Consider the following 15,259-nt stretch of genomic DNA (forward strand, 5'->3'; position numbering starts at 1 on the left):
GGGGGCTTCCTCTTACTATGTTTAGACATAATATACCTTAGATCATAGTTTGGAAAATTTGGCTCTATAAAGCATAACAATATTATAGCATGGCCTAACAGGGCAGGTCTCAAAATAATTAAACATTCTTGTTTCATTTTCTTTGCAGTGGTCTTCTTGACAGAGGAAAATCTATGTATATTTCAGTGAATCCTTAATATTGGATCCACAAAATGGACCCTGTTACATTACTAGTTATATCTTGACCACTTCCTTAGCAGTACCAAAGAATATGACAAAAGCTTTACTACCAAGATGGTTATGATATAATTAGGTTCCTCTAGTAAGAAACTATGAAAGATTACAAGGCAAATATGCATGACTTTTATGCTTTTATAAGACAAACAGGATTGGAATATTTAATGAAAGTACTTATATCTATTTGGTACCTTCTATGCGCCCAAAACTCTTCTAATTACTTCATATGTCATATTTCATTTGTCCATAAAGGCAAAATACAAACTAGGTTCTAATTTTCCCCCATTTTACGAATAATGCAGTTGAGGAAATGAGAAGTTAAGTAACTTGTACATAGTCACACAACTAATAAATAACACAATGAAAAAAAGGTAACATAGGACTAGTTTGAACATGATTTTGGATTTGAATCTGTAAGCATTTTGGTCCTAAAGAAAATTCCATATTTTAGTTCAAGAATCTTGTATTTTTTCTGGAAGACATTATCTGATTTTCTCATTGGTTTATCAGAGGGAAACATTTTTACTGTCTACTGAGATAATTTTCCAACTGTTTTATTGTTATATTTTATTTGTATTTTTTAGTAATAAAAATATCAGCCATCTTTGTGATTTCACACCTATTTCCTTCATTCACATGTCCAGATTCATACCAAACTGCATGACTTTACAAGGCAATGGAGAGGTGTGGTCAATTCTATAATTACCTGTGTGGTTCATGAGCCACCAGTAAAGTACAAAAGTATAAATATTTTCAGCACATGCAAACTGCTCACATGTTTTTAAATATATGTTCCAAACAAAAATCTGTCACTGGCTTATTTCACTTCAATAAGTATAATTTTCACATACAAAACAAAGGCCCTATTCTTCAGCATGTAGACACAAGAACAGATCCATTTGTCATCTTTATCATTTAGCTTTAGATCAATTGATTATTGGCAGGCTATGCCGGTCTGGACAATATAAACAGAAATATTCATCTCCACAAGAAATTCAGCACTCAGTCTCATTTCATGCACAAAGAGACCTGGCCCTTGTATTTCACTGAGATGAAAGCAGCTTTTATTGATTTCACGTTGGACTGAATTTGTTACAGTTTCTACAGCAGTGGCAGAAACACTATTTGGTGATATTATAAAGTTAAAAGTACAAACTAAGAATGTAACACAGAAAAGATGAAAATATGAATATGGGGAAAAGTGATAAATTTCTGTAAAGTCTGATAATTGCATTAATTTCAACAAAAAAAATTTAAGGTATTTTACAAATTGGGAAAGAGGATTAAACATTTATTTCATTATTTAATAAATGTCTAATAAACACCAAAAAGAAAACTCTTCTATCTTCCTTCTTAGAGTCAAACTGATCCCAATTTTGATGTGTTAAAAATATATATATTGTAGAAAAGGAATACATCTATGTATGCATCTGTTGTGATGTCCAGATCATTTAAAATAATTATACTCCAATGCAGTCCAAGTCACTAAATATTCCCAAGAGAAGGTAAACTAATCTCTGGTAACTAGGACACATTATTAGTGCTGGGACTTTTTCAGACATCTCTAGAAATGTCTAACACACATATCCTTAACATGGACAGTGTTTGAGAGATTTCTTTTCACTTAAACACTATATAAACAGCTGAAAAATTTCTGGGCCTATATTAAAGCCGAACCCCTATTTTGGACCCATAAAACTGAAACTGAAATATAATTCCCAGTTTGAGAAGCAAGAAACTCCTTCCTATTAGCTTTCACATTACTGTGACATAAAGTCTTTCATACAACAAATCTCTAGACAAATTCGCAAGCAGGTCTGAACCACATGCATGCAAATGTAGACAAAATTATTATCATAATGATATTTGAAGTTGAGTTATGCTGTCGCCAAGACTTCACTTATTCAGGTTCTTAAAAGTGAATAAACTTCATAATACAATTTCCGCCCCATTCCATGTAAGTTTCCTTGGAATTAAAAAAAAAAAAAAAAAAAGAGGTCATGGTACATAAATAAGTAGAAATCAGAACAGCTTGAGAGCATGTATAGTGTCTTGCTTTTCCAATGTGATTATTTCCTCAACAAAAAGTAGCAAATGTTGTATACAAGTGCCTCTGCCAATGTTTCAAAATTGAGCCTCACACACTACACCGGCTTAACTATTAGGCATCTAAATGGAGCATGAGAAAAAGCCATAGCATGTGTGATGCCTGGAAGGACATGGTGTCTTTCTCTTTTACTTGGAGCTGCTGAATGTAAAGAGAGTCAACAGGGATTTATCGACCTCCCACAGAGTGGAAAACCACATATTACCAAAGGGTTTGAGGTACATTTTTGAAGAAAAAGAAAAGAGCTGGCTGTTTTAGCTTATACTCCTAAATGGGCCTTAGGTAGCAGATTCAGAACACGTGTTCTGCTCCTCCACTCTCCCCCAAATTATCCTCTGAAGTCATAAATGCCAAATGTTGCTGTACCATTGTGATATAAAAAGAAATTTATATTTGGTCTTTGTCCTCAGTTCCTGGCCCAGAGCTTCAAAAACCCTTGGAATTTCCCAAGTGATAAGGGTGAGTGGAATAGCTTTTGTTAATCACTGCAAGCCCTTGCAACTACCGGTTTATGTTAATGAGGTGATTTCTGGAAAGTCTTTAAGGATGGGGTGGGGCTGGTTGCCAAGGGAACTGACCACAGGATTCCAACTCCTCTTTGAACTGGAGGAGGGAGTGGCTGGAGATTGGAGTTCAATCATAAATGACGTAATTTAATCAGTCAGGCAGGCATGTGTAATGGAATCTCCATAAAAACCTTTAGCAACAGGGTTTGGAGAACTTCCTGGTTGGTGAACATACGGAAGTGCTGGGAAGGTGACATATCTGGAAACTCTGCCCTAACTCATGTATCTTCTTCTATACATCTCTTCCATTGGGCTGTTCTTGAGCTGTATCCTCTATGACAATCGAGCAATAGTAAGTAAACTGTTTTCCTGAGTTCTGTGTGCTGTTCTAGCAAATTATCAGAGGGATTGTTCAAATTCCCTAATTAATAACTCCTCAGTCAGAAATACGGAAGACCCAGAAATGCCACTGGCATCTGCAGCGAGGTGCAATCTTGTGGGATGGACTCCTTCACCTATGGGTTCTGTGCTAACTCCAAGACGGTTAGTGTCAGAATTGAATTAAGTTGTAATACTTCGGTTTGCATCTAGAGAGAATGAGACAATTGTGTGCATTTGGTGACAGAAGTGTTGTGTAGGTAAAAAGTAGATATTAAGAGCTAAAGAGCATCACATGGTCACTACTTATTTACCTACTACTATGCCTCACTTTACTCAGTGGACATCTTGTTGAAAGCAGGCATGTTCATAAAACTTCCCCAAATGAAAAATAAAATACTGTCCAGAAATTCCCTTACTTTGCATTTTTAATTGATCTCTACTTGGCATAGATTCCCAAGATCTCCTTTATTGCTCTTCATCCTCCCAGTCTGCTTTCTAGGAATGAAAGATTTTCCAATACTTAGTGATCCCTATTGGAGGAGGGATTCACTAAAATAAACTTTAAATCCATAGATTAGGAAAATAAACCAGGAGAAACTCCAAGGATATCTATGTTATAGAACTCGTTCAGCCACCTGATAGACCTTGAATTACACTGAAGTGAGTTTTGGGGAAGATTATCACCAATTTGCAAAGACTATTCTGATAATTATATTAAATCGTGTGTTTCTGTGGCCAGGCTCACCCCATCATTTTCCTGGAAACCACATTTTAACCATACTATATTGGCTTATTATATTACACATAATTGTACTTATAAACATTGCCCTGAAAGGACTTTACATCATCCCGACGCAGAATAAAACCTGTGAGAGGTTCTACAGCGTAGTCTGAAATCTAAACTACCCAAGTTAGAATTTCAACTAAACCTCAGATAAGATGTAGGACCCTGAACAAATCACATAACCGCTATTTGCCTCAGTTTCCCTGTCTACAAAAGACAGAAACTATATTTAATTGGGTTGCTGTGGGAATTACATGAGTTGCTCATGTTAAGCACTTAGAGGAATTGCCAGCACAGTGAGCACTGTGTAACTATCAGCTAGGATGGTGAGAGCTCAGAGAAGTCAGTTCCTAGAAACTTGAAATTCTAAGGACCAGAACACTATGCTGGCCCTAAGATGTGTTTTGAAAACAAGATGATACTCTAATTAAATTTAATTGAACCCAAGCTTGAATATTTAAGCTTGTTACATTGCAATAATTTCCCCCCTGTAATGATGATTTTTCTCTGAACTGTCAGAAGCAAGCTTTTAACAATCCTAATAGCAGAAATTAAGACTGTGCCACTAGTTTAACCATATAGGTGACCATTAAAGTGCATTGAGATTTTGTGGTAAAGGCTGCCCAAGGAAAGGGAGGGGGGGGCAGGCAAGATCAGAAATGAGCATGCCCAAGAGAAGATAGAAGGAAATGAACATATCATATATCATATAGAGAAATATAATGCCTAGAGTAATATTTTTTTAAATCCTGTATGTTTTCCCCTCCCTTTTCTAATGTATGGTTGTTCTCCACTGGAGACTTCTTTATCATAGTCATTGCAATTTTGAGTGTTTCCTCCTCCTTCTTCCCTCCCTCCCTTCCCTATCTTCCCTTCCTCTCCTACAGCATTGACAATAGCTGCCTTGTGCCATGCACTCTAATAGGCATTGGAGCTAAGGCAGTCAATCAAACACAACCCTTGCCCGAAAGATCCTCACAGGTCTAAGTGGAAGAGACTGGCACACACACAGATCATCACAGCCAATGCAATTAGTACACAGATAATCACAGATGGAAGCAAAAATGTGGAAAGAGTAGACTGAGGAGGGTTGGAAGGAGAGGTAAGGAAGGTTTTCCGAACGAGGAACTGATTTGAGTTGAGTCTTCAAGAATTAGTAGATATTTGCTTGTGGGGACAGGAGAAAAGGGCTCCGGAGAGCATGACAGGTGATCCACACAGAGGGGGAAGCTGACAAAGACAGGGTATGGAGGGGCTATGTGATCTGGGTAGGGGACTGAGAATCAGGTCTGTGTTGTTGGGACTATCTATATATACTCCGTCAACGTGTTCAAGATTACAGACAACACACACTGTTCTTTAAAATTTCCCACATAATACAATGTAGAAGCAGAAGCATTATCTAGTCATTTTGAACATGTACATTTTTCAGAAACACACGAGGTCATATTTCTGGCTGAAAAATCTACTAGATACATAATAAAGACCTGACTGTGTCAGACTGCCCTGGGCACTAGATCCAGGGGTAAACAGGACAAGTTTGATGGCGCTTATAATCTAGAAAGAGAAAGGAAAAATACGTAGATACAATTCAACAGGTTGAAATGAAAATACTCATTTTCATTTTAAAATAATGAAGTTAGTGAATTAGTTGAATATTTGTCAGGGACTAAGTTCCTTCTAAGCTTAGTGATAAGTTTTACTGTTGAGATTTTAGTTTATTTATTCATTCAATTCACCCATATTCATTGAGCACTTACTACGGTAAAGAATATTAAATTAATTGAGTTGTTTGGACTACATTCACAAACACCATGGCGAAGAAAAACTTTAAATTCCTTTTTTTTCCCCTTTTTCATCCCTCTGATACTAGCAGTAGGAGAAATAATCTTTGATTCCTGTCTCATCATAAAGATTTCATGAATCTAAGAATGCACTTGAGTATCAGGAAAATAATTGATTAGAAAGCAAGACTTGCAGCACTTTGGTCATATTCATGATTCTATCTCTTATCTAAAATCTACAGATGTTTGCATTTTTTTAATGATTCATTTAAACTATATTAAAAAAAAAAACATCAAGGTGTCTATGTAAACACTGGTAGCCCAGTGGCATTTTTAAAGAAATACATAAACCCAATGTGAGATCCTTAATGGACACAGAATTCATGAAACCACAATAAGAAATGCAATGCCAACTACAAGTTATCTAATATTTCAGAGATAACAACATCCTGTAATGTTGTACAATAATTTTAAGGCAGATTGAACAGAGTTGTGCAATTATCATAGGGGAAAAAAGTCTGCACATTTTTGTGATTTTTCTTTTTTGACACATTAATTGCTCCTCCATACACAAGTAGAACAAAAGCAGCAGCATGCCATATTTATTCAATGAAGGGTGAGCCACAGGGGTTGTGGAACATTCTTTCTCCAACACTAGCCAAATTATCTCAGTGCCCAACTTGTAAGAAGCTGCAATAATACTCGATCATTTCAGAGTGCTGGTAGGGTTATGCATCATTTTAACAGCACGATGGCAGATTGTGATCATCTTCATGTTATAGGAATCTAGAGATAAGTGGCAGGCATGGTGAGTCATTTTCATACATCCTCATTCTGCATGAAAACCTTAAAGAGATAGTCAGAAATTATTCTCCTCTGGCATGCAATGCTCATTAACTCCAAGAGTGAGGAGGCCTGTATATACCCGAAGGGTCACTGGAGAAGTCATCGAGGCTTCTGGTGTTCATTTTAAAAAACAACCCAAGGGAGAGTGTGTACATAGTCACTAAAATTGATAACATGCTTTCTAGTAAAAATGTGTCTTAGAACAAGGAAATTCTAATAAAATGGATCGGAAGCACCATCAGGGCAAGAGTAATGTCAACTGCATTTACTGACTCGTACATCCAGCACCTGGCACGGTACTAGATACATACAGGTTTTTAGTAAATATCATTTCAGCGAATGATGCATGAATGAATTCACGGACAAGGGGTGTATTATAAATGTTCGACGTGTATGTTGGCATTAGCTTTGCTCATGTACTACTTCCTGTAGGTCCGAGGAGCTGGATATTTGGCCACTAAATACATCTTAAAAAGTAAGAATTTTTTACTTGTCATCATAATGTATTTGTATGCACTGAACAGCTACTGCTTAACCACTTGAATAAAAAAGACATTCAGCATGTTTATGCCAATTCAACTGCCATCAACATCCGAATACCCACAAAAAATCATCATCAGAGATAATCAGTTCTTTTGGTAGAAGCACAAAGCAGTTTGGAAAAACTTAATTGAAAACTGGACACAACTGGATGATGATTGATGATGAATGCAATAGTGATGAATTAATTTATTTCTTAATGAGCAGGCTCAGATCCTTCATTTCCTCTAAGAGATTAGCATATTTAAATACAATATGTTATGTTTCCCTATAAGATCTAATCTTTTAAGCACTATGCCTAGTTCAAAGACTATTTTAATAAAAGAGAAAGGGATAAAAATAATTCTGTGTACAACCAAAGTTGTGGAAGCACATGTTTTAGGAAAAGGTGTGTCTATAAATATGCTCTATATTCGAAATACAGATGTTATACTTGGGTTCTGCCAAGCCACTAAGTCAAAAAAATCTAACTCAAATGATGTATCACCAAAAATGGGTTCATCCATTCCTCGTAATGCCACAAGTGTACCATCTAGTCTCTTAAGAATAATACTCTATATTTTATATTAATGATGACTATTCCATTTTTCTGTTTATCTCTTCCTTGTGCATGTCTTTTTTTCTTTTTAACTTTCATTTCCTTTAGGTTTAATTAGTTTCCTTTCTCTTCAGTGTTCTTTTGAGGCATCTTAAAAGCAGAGATGAGGGATTTGATTTCAAATCAGTGTGACACAAGAGTTAGTGAAGGATATCGGAGAATAAAGGAGTCACTTCACTGGAATGGCATTCGGGCATTAGAGTCCATTTTCAGGCTTGAGGCAGTCGGGCTGGACGCGACTGATATTTATTTCTCTATCATCTGCTTTGGTAAATATAGATTCGAGTTGGATTGTTCCCTTATTCAATTATAATCTCTTTACAGAGAGAGCCCAAGTCTTTCATTTCATTTCCACTCCCCACAGTACTTGGTAAACTGTGTCCATAGTGTACTCAGAAGAAAGGTTATGTCCAAACTTAAAAAAACAAACCTGTTTTACACAGAAGTCACAGAAACTAAAGTTATAGAGAGATCTCCCAAGTCTGAATGGAGAAGAATATGAAAATGGAACCTTCCCGCGGATCTCATCAACTCACTTGGTGCATCAAGAGATCACCTGGGGCAATGTGAATTAACTCTTAGTTAATGGAATTTCTGACCAACCACAACTCCTGTTGCCTTACCATTCAAGATAGCAAAGCTTTCATTGCAATAGTGGCATTCATAACAAGACAAGTTAGCCCATATTGTCAGCTCCATAAATAATTGGGTCCCAGAAGGACTGGCAGAGAGCTTTGGTGATATATAGCTACCAAGTACACTGACAAATTGTGATCAGGCTGCCTTTGTTCGAAAAGCAGCCCGTCTCAATATAAACTCAGAATGGCAGGGGAATTGTGCAGCATAAAGCAGTCCGATAAATGAAGCTCCCATCTGTCACGGGGAGTTCCACCCCAGGACAGAGGTCACCAGATAATAATAATAATGATGAGAGCAATAATGTGAATAATGACATCATCATAATAATAGGTGAACGAGCTGTAAAGAGTACAAGGGGTGCCTATTGTCAGCTTGGTACTGAAGAGGAACTTTGACTGTCTTCCCAGAAGATGGGCAAATCAAATTCAAATGGCTATTGTTCTCAACAGGGGCAGAAACAGTCATAGGATTTTCAGTGCCATTGGCATCCCGTGACACAAGGCAGCTGGGTGACAGAAAGAATCTGTCAAAAATCACTAGTGTGCTTGACCCAATGCAGGGAGGTGCACTGAGATAATGCCCTGATTCGGGGTAGCACTAATAAAGAAAAAATCCCTTAAACCACCTCTGTGTATGAATACTTATGCCTTAAACCCTCTATGTGCATTAATACTTCTTTAACTACCTAGTCCACCAAAGGAACAATAAAAGACTAGCCATTTCTATTGACTGATAACTTGGCCTGATAGAACCTGATAGAGAATTTTTCACTTCTCCATTTAGTTCTTGGAGGTTGGGGGGTAGATTAAATTTGTGGAACATCTACTATGAAAAGCCTCTTGTTTTACATACATTATCTGCAGGGCTGGCAGTATTATCTCCACTGCAGAGGTGAAACACTGGGAGAATAACTTTCCCAAGGCTATACAGACAGCATTTGGCAAAGTTAGAATTCACATCCCGGCATGTGACTTTTCATCTCAGGGTTGTGAGTTAGAGCCCCATGTTGGGCCTAGAGCTTACTTTAAAAAAAAAAAAAGACAAGACAAAAAAGAACAACTTGACAAATGGAAGAGGGGTGGCGGGGGGAAGGGAAGAGTACTCTGTTGGGTTTTTTTAGAATTAACATTTTATATAAAAGTAAAAGAACACCTCATATCAAAGAAAGATGAACTGTTCTAGCAGAAATCAGGCAGGAAGTAGTAGTAAACATGAAACTATTGAAACTACTGTGATATCTTGCATTGTTAATTTAAAAATAAATATGCTTTGACTCTGGGAAACAAACTGAGGGTTGCATAAGGTAGGGCAGGTGGGGAGAAAGGATAAGTAGGTAGTGGGCATTAAGGAGGGCTCACGATATGATGAGCACTGTGTGCTATACCCAATGGATGAATCACTGAACACTACCTCTAAAACTAACGATGTACTATAGGTTAGCCAATTGAATTTAAATTAAAAGAAAAAGAAGAAGAAGAAGAATTCATGTCCAGATCCAACTCGCTCCATAGTTGATACCCTGTGGTAGGCTGGAGAGTGGTCTCCTGAAAATGTCCGTGTCTAAATCCTCAGCACTGAGCATGCTATTGTATGTGATAAAAGGGACGTTGCAGATGTGATTAAGGATGAGGAGATGGGGAGATGGTCATGGCTCTTCCCAGTGGGCTCAAAAGCACAAGAGTCCTTATAAGAGGGAGGCAGAGGGAGGTTCTAGAGAAGACGTTAAACTGCTGTAGAGGAAGCAAAGGTGGGAATCATGCGGCCAAGAGGCAAAGAATGGCCACAGCTCTTACAAGTTGAAGAACCAAGGAACAGAGTCTCCTATGAAAACTCCAAATGGAAACTGCTCTGGTTACACTTGGAATTTAACTCTCTGAGACTCATTTTGGACTTGCAACCTCCAGAACTGTAAGAGAAGATATTTGTGTTATTTAAATCACTAAGCTTGTGATGACTTTTTACAGCAGTGCTAGAAAATGAATATTGCCAGTGGCGATGCTTTCTTAACCGATGACTGGGCAAATAGGCTGCTCTTGAATTAAGGTACAAAAGTCATCTCTGCCACCTCTATTTAATTATTAGCATATAGCTGGATGGGTGGGGGACAAGTAAGCAATTTCCTTGCAAAAGTATCAGGAAAGAGAGGAGGTCCTAAGGGATCCCCTTGATCTCTCAGTCTATGGGATCTGAGTCTCCTTCCTGGGAGTGTTAACTGTTTGGAAATCATGACCTGTACATTACACTACCTAATTCATTGAGGAGAGAAACCAAAAAATAACCTAAGAGAACAGCAACTTTCTAGACTTACCCTTTTTAGACATAGCTTATTACACATTGATTCTAACTCAAGAGAATGAAGAGGGGCCAGAACAAAGCACCTGCGTTTCCTTCTAAGACAACAGTTAACCTAATCAAAACTTGTCAAATAATAGCTGGAAACTGCAGGCCATGTCTCCAAATCCCTTGCCATCTGCAGCAAGGAATTTCACCCCTCTCCCCCAGGCTAGGAGCAAGAGTACACTCCACCGCAGCAGGAAAGTAGAGAGAGCCTCCCCCAAGCTCACACTGGAATGCAAACTGCTGCCACCACCAGTGTAGTCATTGCCATTTAAAATATTTTTTTTTTCAAAATTAAAAATATTTAATGAGATGTTTACGTCACACCCATTTGGGGAAACTAAGCTTTTATTTTAAGTATGAATAATACAGCTGCTTGGGTTTTAAAAATCTCCTAATTTCAATGTGAATACAGCACAGCTGCCTTGATGAGTGATCCCAGAAGGGCGGCAGTGCCATTGGTTCAAAGTTGGAATATGTAATGACGTCTCATCATCAATGGCTCCCTTTTAAAAATAACGCTCGTTTGACTGCACTGCATTGGTCCACAAAGGTGTCGCTCAACTGTGGCTCATATATAAGCGAGGCAAAGCAAAGCATGTGTGAAATGTGAAGTGTTGAATATATATATGTGGGTATATTTGGTTCTTTTAAAAGCATAGTGGTCATCCATCCTCACATGGCTTTGTAAGAATCGGCTTCGTTAGCATCAGCTGCACACGTTACTCTTGCATGATGTAAAGCTCCCATCATCTGACATTTTGTTCTAAAAACTATTTTCAAAATGTCAGCAAGTCTCCAGACTTCCACTCAGTGGTTAAGGCCTACTCAAAATCTGCTACTAGCAACCATTTCGTGGTTGGTGTGGGTTTTTTTTTCCCCCCTCAGTGAATATTCATACAGGAAAGAGTTCACTGTTAAGATACCAAATGAAGTGAATATTTTTTTCCTTTTAATCCCACAATATCTAAGATGCTGATTTCCAGCTCCAGAAAATATTCACAAAGGAAAAAAACACACTGAATGAAATTATAACAAAGGACATAAAATACAGGCATTCCACCAAACGGCAGTAAGGCATACAAAAACCATTAATGATTTCCCACTACTGCTAATTTTGAATTCTAGGTGAAAGCAAACACAATTAGGAAAATCCATAAATTGTGTTTCTGTTTGCACATTATTGCCAAGCAAACGATTTTCTAGCTATTATCTCAATTACACATATCCACGTCATATCTAAGCCTCATCATGCTCATCAGTAAGTAACAGTTCGTTCAATGCCTGTAAGTACCACTGGACTACACTAACTTGGATTTCCCTCATTCACAATTTGAGGCTAGTTGATACACATAACTGAAGCTTACAAGGACAGCAACAAACCGAGTATGGACAAATGTTTAAGGGAGCAGGTTTCTGGGCTTCTGCCGCATGACTGCAGCATCCTACACTTGACATCACACCTTGCAGAGATGGGATACAGGTATCTGGACCAGTGTGGAGCTCAGTCTTTCCACTGGTGCTCCAGAATCCTGTGTCTTCCTTCATTCCTTCTCTACAAGACTTACTGCAGTGTGGGCCACTCAGATTTGCTAGCTGAAAAGTATGGGTAAAAGTTAACAGTAAGACACTTAGAAAGGGGCAGGACATTAAATAAAATGGAGCAAAGGTTCTCAGAATGATGGGTGACAAATCCTAATGACTTAGAAAGTGCAAACACACAAAGGGAAGAACAATTACGCTAGCATAGCAGTGGAAGTATACATAGGTAGGACTAGGTTTCTGGACAGGAGTGTCCACTTTGCCAGCAAATCGGAAAGAGACCTTCCCTCAAAGAGGCCATGACAAGCTTAGAATGCATAGGGAGAATCTTACATAAACACATGTATCTAAACACCCACAGCAACATGCTTACGGGGCTTTCAGTGCTTTAATACTAACTCTGCTCATGGAGCTCAGATGTGCTAATATATGAGGAACTCTAGGCAGTGTTAACATTGTTCCCCCCCTCCTTTCGCCACTTCATGAAGATATTTTAACTACTTGTCATTGATCATGATTACACACAAGTGAGTACTCCTCATTAAAAACTTGGCACTAAGACACAAATAATTATTGACACAATTAAGCTTTGACACTGTGCCCATCAAATTCCTTTTGTCCTCGCTATGTATCAGTCCCACATTATTCTTTTTTAAAAAGAAGAGAATGATCTGTTTTAATCAGAGCTAAACTCTCTCAAGTTTGTTCACAGTATAAATATAAAGAAATGCTGAATTACTAAAAATAGCCACTGCTCTATCCAGTATATTATTAGCATTCATAAAGGGGAAATGAAAAAGCGATATTCAGACACTGAAGGACAGACATCTAACACAATAAAAAAGAACAATTCAGCACAAGAGTCCAGAAGTAAGAGAAGTTGGTCATTGCCGATGACTGTAAATGCAGTATGGTGACGGTTATTTAAATAAGCTATATGTCTGTACAAGCATATAACTGAATGTATTATCCACAACCTATTTAATGTAATTTCCCCAACTTCTTAAAGTTGACAGAGTTATATGTTTGCTAATATAGTCAGTGCATAATTACTCTGGTCAGTATGAATATTTAACAAACATTGCAAAAGAATGATAACCATTTTTCTTTCTAAGATAAAAAATGGTGAAAAAAATTTTAAAACCCTACCCAGTCAATCCCATCAAGAAACACAATACCATCTACTCTCTTCCAAATATTGTTTAGGCCACATCTGTTACAAGAGAGCTTGAAATATTATCATAGAAATGTTTGGATAATTAGCAATTAATTCCCATTGACGGATATACAATAAAAATAGAGCTGTGTATGCACGATGCAAATCGCAGTGTGTGGTTTCCCTTCCCTCCTGATCACATTTCCACACGGGGAGAATCTGGTTGATACAAATTCTAAAGACAGTCTGAATCAAGTGAATGGAAAAATCTACAAACTATGTTACGCCGAAACTGAAGGAGACAGAAAACAAAACAAGTGTCCCAAAGTAAATACGGAAGGAGATACTGCTGCCAAGTTCTACATCCCAGTCCTGCCCTGATGCCCTCTACAATCCACCTGTGTTTAATAGCAGGCACAGCACAAAGCTTGAATGCTGATTTTAAGTGCTTGTATTTATTCTTTATTAAGCCATTGATAACAAGCATTTTTAAAGCATTCCCACTGCCCATACATATCCTGCTCCCATGTGGTGCCACTATGCCCTCAGTCACCTGATTGTTAAAGAAATCAGAAGGTGCCTGGCTGAACAATTAAAAAGCAGAGCTGGGGACACTCACTCTGATTTATAAGAGCCCAATAGCAGTTCTGTCAGCATGCCTGTCACACTCCCCACCCTGTATTAGATTCTATAAAAAGTATTTTTTTTTATTACAAAACTCCCCAGTATTCTCCAGATAATACTATACATTTTATGTCTCAGGCAAAATCTGAGAATTTTTTAATGTGAATTTAGCCCCAGCTATTAAAAACCTAAAACTACCTAAGGGAACCATGGTGTAAGGGGCAGGTATTAGCTGTGGAGTGAAGAGGGCAAATAAAGAGTGAATTAATGGTAATCAGATAATGTGTAGACATGTGTATCAAATGTCAAATCAGCATTGGAATTAGCATTATATTCAATTTAGAATTTTGCCAAGTTTTAGCTGAGAAACTTGAGGCAAGTCATTCAAACTTCATAAATCTAAGTGTCTTGGGGCACCTGGGTGGCTCTGTCGTTAAGCATCTGCCTTCGGCGCAGGTCATCATTCCAGGGTCCTGTGATGGAACCCCACACTGGGCTCCCAGCTCAGCAGGAAGCCTGCTTCTCCCCCTCCCACTCCCCCTGCTTGTGTTCCCTCTCTTCTGTCTCTCTCTGTCAAATAAAATCTTTAAAAAAAAAAAAAGTCTCATCATCTGTGGGAAAGAAAGAATGAAATGCTTTTCATGATGCTAGTGTTGGAATGAAATGTAAGAATATCTGTGAAAGTGACAAGCATGTTTCCTTCTGACCAGTAACAGCAATACAGAACCAACTGTGAAGAAAGCAGTCAATGGCATTTCTGAGGTCATCACCATCCCTGGTTTTGACTTTGCAGTCTCAGATTTCTCTCACCCTGAATCACTGTTTTTCATAGTTGTATCTTCTGTTGGAAAAGCTCATTATGTCAGTTGCATTTAATCTTTTATAGATCACGCAGAGGATAAATTATTACATAAAGAATTAGAGAGAACATTTCAATAAAAATTTTCTGTTTGACAAAAAATAATACACTAACATTAGGTGGTGACTGACTTAACTCAGGGAAAAGTGTTTCTTATATATAAATATATATATAAGTATATATATATATATATATATATGACAGAAAGCCTCCAAAATTTATTTTACCAAGATTATTATGGACAACAAGGAAGCGTATATGTCCAGAAGTTTATGAATTTGTTTGAAGTTCAGAGCTTTATGCCCTAAACTCTTTTTGA

At 37.7% G+C, this 15,259-nt stretch overlaps 1 protein-coding gene and 1 long non-coding RNA gene across 3 annotated transcripts in view; one reads left to right on the plus strand and one right to left on the minus strand.

Moving 5' to 3' along the window:
• The window catches only part of TENM2 (teneurin transmembrane protein 2), a 1,128,378-nt gene that overhangs the window by 1,045,461 nt on the left and 67,658 nt on the right, over positions 1 to 15,259 (minus strand). The window lies entirely within an intron of this gene.
• The window catches only part of LOC123390802, a 30,257-nt gene continuing 17,968 nt past the window's right edge, over positions 2,971 to 15,259 (plus strand). Inside the window, exon 1 of the long non-coding RNA XR_006605415.1 lies at positions 2,971 to 3,202. This is a non-coding gene — a long non-coding RNA (uncharacterized LOC123390802). The remainder of the gene's footprint in view (positions 3,203 to 15,259) is intronic.

The sequence above is a fragment of the Mustela putorius genome, unplaced genomic scaffold, assembly GCF_011764305.1.
Source record: "Mustela putorius furo isolate JIRA1106 unplaced genomic scaffold, ASM1176430v1.1 tig00000145_pilon_pilon_pilon, whole genome shotgun sequence".
NCBI lineage: Eukaryota > Metazoa > Chordata > Mammalia > Carnivora > Mustelidae > Mustela > Mustela putorius.